The sequence below is a fragment of the Temnothorax nylanderi genome, unplaced genomic scaffold (genome assembly GCF_030848795.1).
Source record: "Temnothorax nylanderi isolate EJ_2023f unplaced genomic scaffold, tnyl_v1.0 TNYL_tig0312_pilon, whole genome shotgun sequence".
Lineage (NCBI taxonomy): Eukaryota > Metazoa > Arthropoda > Insecta > Hymenoptera > Formicidae > Temnothorax > Temnothorax nylanderi.
This window is the reverse complement of record NW_027249374.1, coordinates 50,232-59,658: the sequence shown is the minus strand read 5'-3', so window position 1 is coordinate 59,658 and position 9,427 is coordinate 50,232. Positions and strand designations below refer to the sequence as shown.

The window sequence follows — 9,427 nt, the reverse complement described above, 5'->3', positions numbered from 1 at the left end:
TATCCCGCCGGTTATACTTACTTGAGTCACCGGTCAGCTGCGTCAAAATAGGAATACCTGCGAGTGAATAATCAGAGAAGTTGCACCTGAAAGCGCGTTAAGATCCGCTTGGGAAAACAGAGGTCGTAAGAAAGTTAATCGTCGAAAAATCCATTGTTCATTCCCTGTCGTCAATAAATTTTCATAGTATAGATTTTTTTAGGAATAGAACTGACCTCGCTATTATAAAATAATATTATAGCTGTTATCTCTACAGAATTTTTGTTTTAAACTTGATTACTCAATCGCTAGCTGTACAGTTGAGACTTGAGATAAACGCCACTCTCTTCTTTCTCGTAAAAATGTCAGGAAACGCAGATCGGATTTAGCGTGTCGCAATCGGTAGATTTTTTTAGGAATAGAACTGACCTCGCTATTATAAAATAATATTATAGCTGTTATCTCTACAGAATTTTTGTTTTAAACTTAATTACTCAATCGCTAGCTGTACAGTTGAGACTTGAGATAAACGCCACTCTCTTCTTCTTTCTCGTAAAAATGTCAGGAAACGCAGATCGGATTTAGCGTGTCGCAATCGGTACGTGCTTTTTACAGACCGGCCTTACGACAAATCCTCGAACAATATCTACGTATCAGACACGTGCGTATGCGGGGCATTCACGCCGCGGCCACGTGTCGCGTAACATGTGCAATACGAGCGGATTCCTCTTCGATTGCGTGCATTTTCTTAAAAAAACGCACGCGTACACCGTGTGAACGAATTATGTAACAATTTACACCTGATTTGGCTGCTCTTCCCATAAACCGAGGCACGTAGCGCCTCGTACGTGAGCGTCACGATCTTCCATTATTAGCTTACTATTGCGTAATGTAAATTATGCAATATTTCACTCGACGGGCGCCGAGATTGTTTCGTGACTGATATTTCGAGCGAAAGAGAAAAAAACTGTGAGAGGAGAGAAAGAACTGAATAAGAATAGAAATGGATACGGTATTTATAGCCGCTCTTGCACATTTCATCGTTCGCTTATCATCCCCGTTACAATCCAAACGACCCGCTACCTCGCGTTATAACGTCGCGTTTGATTGACGCTTCTGCGATAGCAATTCGATCGAAATACGAAGGTCGAAAATCGGGCGGGGGGGAGGAGAATCGGACGGTGCACTCGCCCCGACTCGCCTCCCCCTCCGGCGCGTGTAAAACACGGCGCGGCGCGTTAATTGCAGTAGTTGAATCGCCAATGAAACCTCGAGCTCGGCTAATCTACTTGTTCTCATTAGGCGAATCGCGGGACTCGCTAACGCGTGTACATGACACAACGACGCGTGTTTTACAACGGATCTGCGTCGAAGATTGATCGCCGAGGCTTCGATCGCCGAGAAGCGAGAAATATTTGCGGTCACGTGATAATTGCCGACGAGTACGTCGATGATTATAAGGCACTTATAAGGCGATTGACGTTCCCAATGAGTTAGTCCACGGTCGAACGTCGACGCGTCGACATCTTTCTCTGTAACTCGCGCGTGTCGCGTTGTCGCAGCATCGTGCGCTATCTTCAAATTGAATTTCGCACGTCTACGGGTTTCTTCGCATTTCTTCACGATCTCGCCGACACGTCTCGTCCGCTATCGTACGCCAGTTTTCAAAACCGCAGCCGATTCTGACACTTGTCACATTCGAGACAGAGACAAAGAGAGGAATATCAAACGAAAAATAATCAAAGGTACGAGTGAAATATTTTATATTGAAAATAGAGTACTTGGGAGAATCACGCTTTCTCCTGGGCGATTCGCGAGACTTTAGCGGATCCCGCAGACGGAAATCCGCGGGAACGAAGCGCGTTTGAGTTTCTTCCGGCCGCGCGTCGGAGTTTCGAAGACTGGGTACTCCTGGGTGAAAGTTGAGTGCGTGGACTCTACATTCTACGACATTTAGAGCGAGTCAAATCGAACTGTACTGCGAGGAAGGCTTTCGTTTCCGCTGCACAGCTGCGCATCGTTCTACCTGTTCGCGTGCGTGCGCCAAGGTTGAGGGCGCAGCGGAAAGAAATCCAAGGTTACGGTATGTACAAGGTTTTCTTGAGCGATTTATCTGTCGGAAGTCCCCAGGCGATATTAGTTGTTCTTATCTCGCTGTACATTTCCGCTGCTCGAATACTCTTCCTCCACTTCTTAATTCTTGCTGCTAATTGATAGTTAGCACGCTTACCGCTTTTAAAGCCCATCGGATAAAAACTAAATCTGCCGTCCATTAAGGTACAATCCCGTTGCCATTGTTAGTGAGAGATATTTTTAAAATACTCTTCGCTGCAGGAATGCAGTTGGGATGCAGTCTTTTTTATAGGGTCATTCGCAAAAGCTGCCACTTCCATCGTTAATCGACTCGCTCGAGCGAAAATGTATTTGAAATCCATGTTGAGGATTATTACAATTTTTCATTGATGTATCTTCAAAATATACAATCGATTTAAAATAATTACGCGTCAAACCATAAATGTGAGAAGCATGGAACATTGTAAAAAAAACCAATATTATTTTATTAAAATACGAAAATAAAACTCCATTTCTCCAATAATGATTACGTTTACGCGGCGGCTTATAATCCGGTTTAATAACTACCACATACTGTCCAATCCAAAATTTTTCTCCTTTTGATTATATTATAATCATTATAACATTTAAATATGAACCCATTTTGATACTCTAACTAAACATTTGAAAAAATCTTTGATATTTTATATATCTACTAAAAAAGTTGTAGTTTAGTATCAAAAAAGATTCATATCTAATTGATCATTATGATCAAAAGAAGAAAAATTTTGGATCGGATAATATACGATCCGAGTTATTGAACTGTATTATAAGCCGCCGTGTAAATGTAGTCACTAACTTACATAAAAAAAAACTAAAAAATCGCAGAATAAAATATGAGATTACCATTTGTATTTACTCTAATAACTGTAATAAGGTTTTGGAATCTGAAATTTATAGCGATGATTGCAGTAGAGCGCATAGCGTATCTCTACGGTTAGCCGCACGACATGTACGAAGACAGTTTTCATCATACATGTCGAAGCTAATTTACAACTAAATTATTACTATATGCTTGTCCGCTCCTTCGTAATGCAAATCGACGATAGTAACTCGAACCGCGACGCGATCGTCCACAGTGGTTTATTAATATGACCATCCACGCGATGTTTTTTCTGATATAGGAGACAATTACCGCGTAAGCCGTAAACAATGCGCAGATATGCCGAATCAGGAATCAGACGCGAAAATAGCCAAAGGTTGAAAATCCCCCTCCGCACATTTCCTCGGACGCAAAGTGAATGAGCACGTGCTACACAGTTCTCGCGTTTCTCCGTCGAACTTCGTTCGGGTTCGCGGTAATCGCACGTTGGGGCAGCAATCGACCGCGATGCACACACATACACTTTGATACATAAAAATGCATACATTGGCACACAAAAACCAGTTCATTCCGGTTCGCTGTTCATTATGGATCACGGGCGATACTCGGAGTGCGGTGAGGTTTGCTCACCGTGGACCGAATTAGAGCTAGGAAATTTCCCTCGTCCTCTCGTCGGTCTTCGCTCGTCGGTCTACGAAATGCTCGTCCGATTTTTTTCCCCGTTAATTTAGAATACAAAAAAAGTTTTGTATTAAGTACATCACGATCTTGCTGCCGTTCTTTTTCTTTCTTCGTTGATACTTGTCCGTCTTGAGACAATGTGCTTTTTTTCTCCTTTCTCCCTTGATGAAGATTTTACTTCCCTTTTCACGTTAGTTTGTGATATCTTCAATTGAACAAAGACCTCTTAACTCGAAATGAAATAAATATTCGTAAATAGCATTCAACACATCGGTCATATAATGAATCGTGCAAACATTGTAAGGGAAAAGATATATTATTAAAAAATGAATTAACATCGACAAAAGAAATAGTTATTATTCATTTAATATTATTTTAATATTATTTAAGAGACGAAACTAATTCTACATTTACAAAAATCCGAGACGCCAAGGACTTAACCTTGTGTCTCCTAATTAGATTTTAAAAGAGCACAGAAAAGAAACAGAAAAGAGCACTTTAGTCGGTGTTAAACTCATGCAGCTAGCGCGTTTTCCTGCAGGGCATCGCGACGGATATCTATACATATCCTGCAAGTGGAGAAAGAGAGTGGACAGATCATGTCCCAGCAGGGAATAAAAGACAGACAAGACGAGGCTGATAGTGAGCGGGATCCGATACAGTGCCGGAGTAAACCGCTCGTCGCAGCCCTTAATTTTCGACGAAAGTCCCTTTCTCTCATTGTGAGACGAGCAGCCACAAAATTGAGCCGCGTGTCTCAACTCTGAAGGGAGTCGAGCGCGCGAGGCTATCCTTTTCCGTGGTAATGCGAGGCGGCCCGTCCGTGCCTCCGCTCGGCTCGTACACGAGTTCGGCCCTGATTCGGCGGGCGGGAGAGGGAGACGGAGGCTCCGACTCGTGGCGGAGGCACTCTTGGATACTACTCGCGCGAGCAGTCAGCCAGTCACGTACGTGACGCGGCACCATCGTGAGGTCCCACGTTTTTCGTATCTGCTTTCGTCAGGGGACAAGTTGGTTTCGTCAGCGACGTGCGACGATCAACCTGATCGATCCTCTCGCCAGTCTTGTATCTGCGGCGCGACAGACGACGCGGACAGTGCGCCGATAGTGTGACCGCGCGCGAATTTCAGTGAATATCCGGCTCTTCCTCCCTCACACACACACTCACACATTCTCTGCTGTTCCGGCTTGCTGCGCTGAAACGGATGCGAAGGTACGTTCAATTTTCAGAGAGGAGAATAATGTTACCGAGTGCCGAACGTCGTGCGTTTGGCACGTGCCCGAGAGAACTCCGAAAGCCTTCACGAGTATCTGTCGGCTTCATCGTATGCGTGTGTGTATACGTGCGTATGCGCGTGTCCGCTGAGGTTTATTCCTTTGCGTTACATAACATTGTGCTAAATAAAGTGCCTGACAATTAGAGAGTGGAAAGCTAGGACCTATCTATCGAAATTAAATTTTGAATATTAATTGAGGAAAAATATCTCGACCATGTATTACAGAAAATTAAAATACAGATTATATTTATTGAATTATCAAAAATAGGCTTATTAAATAGTTAAAAAAAAACGAAAATTGAACAGAAAATTTTTATAAAATTGTTAAATTTTATATTTGAAGAAAAATATCTTTAATTATTTGCATGGTTTTTCATTTCATAATATTACGTTGAATTTCATCGTGAAATTGCGATTTAAATCGTGATTTTCGATTCGCGAGAAATTTCTGTCCCTTTGGCTCATACAAATGATTAAAAATTAATGCAGAATACTCGATACGATCTTTTTGAAATGCAACGATGCTCTCCGTCATTGCGATTAGGATACCGACGAAAGCGCGTATTTTTAGATGCAAATGTCTGCTCTGCTCTTCACTATTAACGCACCGTGCCGTAAGAAGTTAAGACCGGAAGATAGATCATCGACCATCGTTAAGGGTGATAGAACTTGCACTTTTTATATCGCGACGCATTGTTCTCATCTCGAATTTGATTTCCATTTCGCGCACGTATCTGCATTGAAGGACAATATGATATCACCGAGGATATCACTGTCACCTAATGTCCTTTTGAATGCCATTGACGATACTTCTCGGAAGTGGCCAGTCGAAGGTTCCGATTTACATTCGCCGCGAGAGTATTAGGAAAAAAAGTTCCCGGATTATTTTAATTAGCTCGGAATGATTTACGCGTCGTCGTAAAACACTCGACCCTACGTTTATCGGCGGACTAAAATCTCAAATTTAATTTTTTGTTATGGTATTGTTAGGTAAATTAGCGTTTGACGCTAATCGCTAACCACGCGAGCGGAATATTACCGGGTCTTCGTAGCGTAGATCCAATGAACCAGTTCTCGAATTAGGCGTGAATCAATTCGACGGTGTGCGAACGATGTTAATGATGCCACTGGCCGTGAAACGCCACGCGAATGAATAGTTGCGCAGTCGAAATTAGCGGGTCTCGGAGCAGTTTTGCGTATAATTTCTTTTAAATACATATTTTCCTTAACTCGTGTAACAAGAAGAAAATCTATGAGCCACAGCCACTTTTAATACTGTCCAAAATATCCGCACAATCAAGTGCCTCTTATGTTATCTGAGTACTTAGAGTTACATGATAATTAGAATTGTAGTTAATTATCGCATCCAGTTCATTTTGAAATAATCAAGAGATACCAGAATTTTATCTGGAAAATAATGTATAACAATGTGACGCTGTTTTGTTTGAAATTATCATAAGACGTAATATCGTTCGAATTTCTTTTCCTATTTTTATGGACACAAGTCTCTAATAGAAAAGTCTCTAATATCCGCCGGATATTACCGTATTATTTCGGATAATAAGTAGACATCCGGTATAACATTTATAAATTCGAGTACGGAATATTCGCTCCACGTTAATGGGATTAACTCTGTCGTTACTCCAATTCTTTGCAGACGCAAAGTATGTGATATTTTCATTCTTTTTATTTCCCATATTTATCTCGGCTGCGTTATGCGCGGTCTCTTTCTCTGAGGGTTGAAATAACGTTTAGAACGTTAGAGCGCCGGCGATCGAAGCGTCGCGAATGTGAATGAGAAGCTACGCAGCCGAAATTAACATGGGCCCTCGCGAACGGGGAGCGTGCATTTCATGTGTCACAATTGACGCTGTGCCAGGATTGATGTCGACCTACCTAAGTAAGTTACAGGGCCGCGCGGACGATATTATTAGACGGGTTAGTGCGGAGCACAACATATTTCCTAATATACCATCGACGAGAAATCACGCCATAGTAGCATCGTTTCACGGTCAGAGAGAGAGAAAAAGAGAGAATTTCTCGCTCTTGTCTTTTCACACGCTCGAATTTCATTCAGCGCGTCGACAGTGAAGAGCTTTTTAAATATCCGGCGGACGATCCTTTTTCACGTGATGTCGTCAAACGCTTTCTTATTTTTAGTCTTTGTTTAGGTCGCGGATATAAGGTAGCGGCAGCCGCATAAACGCTGCGTCAGCGGGAACGAATGTTGCTTTGTCTGCAGCGAATGCAAAAGCGCAGTCGCCGATTGCGGTTGGGTAATTCTTGAATAACGAACTTCTACTTATGTCAGCTACGAACAAATTTCACTCCTTGAGATGTTTCCTACGTGTTTTCCATGAATTATCGCTATTCTCTCACGAGGAGTAGGAGATGAATTAATTCTCAGAATATCAGTTTTTTTGCGCGATCGACTCGTTTTTTGGGGGAGGAAAGAGGAGGAGAGGACTTAAGTAAAATTTCAGCTCGTTTAATCTTCGCAGATCGAACTGTCGTCTTATAATTCTTGGAACGAGCGTATGGAGTGAAATAAATCAACCCACATTTGATGAATGTAATAACGAGAGGGGAAAAATTCTTAAACTTCGACGCTTTGAATGGAAGACATAAATTGACTCGCGTACGATTCGTTTGCGGTATGTATATATTTTACTGTTGAATGGTTTACGTTGCTAGGGAAAATATTAATCGATAGCGTAGAAGCTCAAACCCCGGTCTCCTCGCCACAATCTCTCGTTTCGAGGTACAGCCTCCCGTTTCCCCCATTTCGGAGAACCCGTTCCGCGAACGCAATTTCACGTGGAAGTTCCATCATCCGATCGCGCGCACCTTCGATCTTTTAAGCTGCGTCACTGCGCGACGCACTTTCAGTTATCATGCTAATGTCAACGGCTCGCCGTGACGAACACGCGGGATTTATGGTTGCCGTGCGACAAACACGCGTGTTGCTCGAAGTTCGCTCAAATGGCGTAATTGTCGGTTCAACGTCGAATCTCTCGCGGCTGGTCGCGACAGCGCCGGAGAGAAAGCCGACGCTATACGGAGGTGCAAGGTGCAAGACGAGCCCTCGCTTTAGATGCCCGTGATTCGTCGGTTCGGTAGGCGTTGGTAGCGAGACCGTTCGCGATTGGTGACCTAGCCGATCGGACGAGAGGCTCGTCCCGAGTGGTTCTCATGCTGACTCGTGATAACGGGTCTGACTGGCCGGTCCGACGTTAGAGCGGGGATATGACAAACTCCAGCTGTTAAAAACATGTTTGTTTTCACAACTGCTCTGTGTACTGTCGTTGTAATAAAAGAAAAATGATTTAAAATGATTCTAACAATTTTATATTGATATAATTTGAGTCCAAGGATCAAATTTGAAATATTGTAGGAATTTCATTGTTGATTTAAGCACTTGGATTTTGCTGGTATTTAATAAACCCTCGTCCTAGTAATTGCTACGTAGTTTTGCCTCAATAACGCCAAGTTTAGACGGGGATATGGCAAACTCCAGTTATTACAAACACATTGTTTTCACAACTACTCTGTGTTCTACCTTTGTAATAAAAGAAAAAAGTTTTAAAATTTTAACTATGTTATTGATATAATTTGGATGCAAGGATCAAACTTAATTTGAAATATTCTAGGAATTCCATTGTTGATTTAAACCCTTGGATTTAGCTGGGATTTAATAAACCCTCGCTCTATGTAATTGCTAGGTATGTAGTTTTGCCTTAATAACTCCAAGTTAAGACGGGGCTATGACAAACTCTAATAGCTATTACAAACACACTGTTATTTTCACAACTGCTCTGTGTTCTATCATTGTAATAAAAGGAAAAATTTTAAAATAATTCTAACAATTTTATTAATATAATTTGGATGCAAAGATCAAACTTGATTTGAAATATTCTAGGAATTTCATCGTTGATTTAAGCCCTTGGATTTAGCTGGGATTTAATAAACCCTGGTAATTGCTACGTAGTTTTGCCTTAGTAACGCCAGATTAAAGGCGGACAAATTGACACAAGAGAATAAATCTAAAGTGAAAAAACAAAGTTAAAATGGATTTGGCAAACGGCCTTTAGCACGCAATTTACTATCGGAGATCGCATTCGTTGACGTCAACTCGCTCGATTACCCCGCGTCATTGGAGACAATGATTGCCGCGCGGGGAAGAGAATCTCCGCTGAAATTGCGACGGTTATCCAATTGTTTACGGACATTTCGGACCGCGTTGCGGAAAGCACGTATTTCCGTTTGGTGCAAACGAATCGTTTCATCGCATCGTGTTAATCAATCATCAGCGATAATTTGATCTTCCAGTTCGCAAGAAGCTTATTTTATTTCGTAAATTAGGTAAATTCTGAATTTAAGCAATTAATCTGAATGGATCTGATACTTAATGGTACATCGGAAATTTAGCTTGCCGAAAACTTTACTTCTCTTTATTTTTAATTGTCAACTCAAGCGCCGGAAGTACCTCGACCTCTGTTTACGAAACAGATTTCACCTCGATCGAAGAATCTATTATTAGGCAATTGTAGAAAGG

General features: G+C 41.9%; 1 protein-coding gene across 3 annotated transcripts in view; it reads left to right on the top strand.

Annotated features, from left to right (window-relative positions):
* Positions 1–1,476: 1,476 nt before the first annotated feature.
* Positions 1,477–9,427, top strand: part of LOC139781042 (trehalase) — a 39,747-nt gene continuing 31,796 nt past the window's right edge. The window contains exon 1 of one of the 3 annotated variants that reach the window (XM_071719851.1): positions 1,477–1,724. The gene's annotated coding sequence lies outside the window, so the exon portion shown is untranslated. Of the gene's footprint in view, positions 1,725–1,749; positions 2,063–4,528; positions 4,809–9,427 lie in introns of those variants that run through there. The other 2 variants (XM_071719850.1, XM_071719848.1) reach the window with 2 other exon arrangements.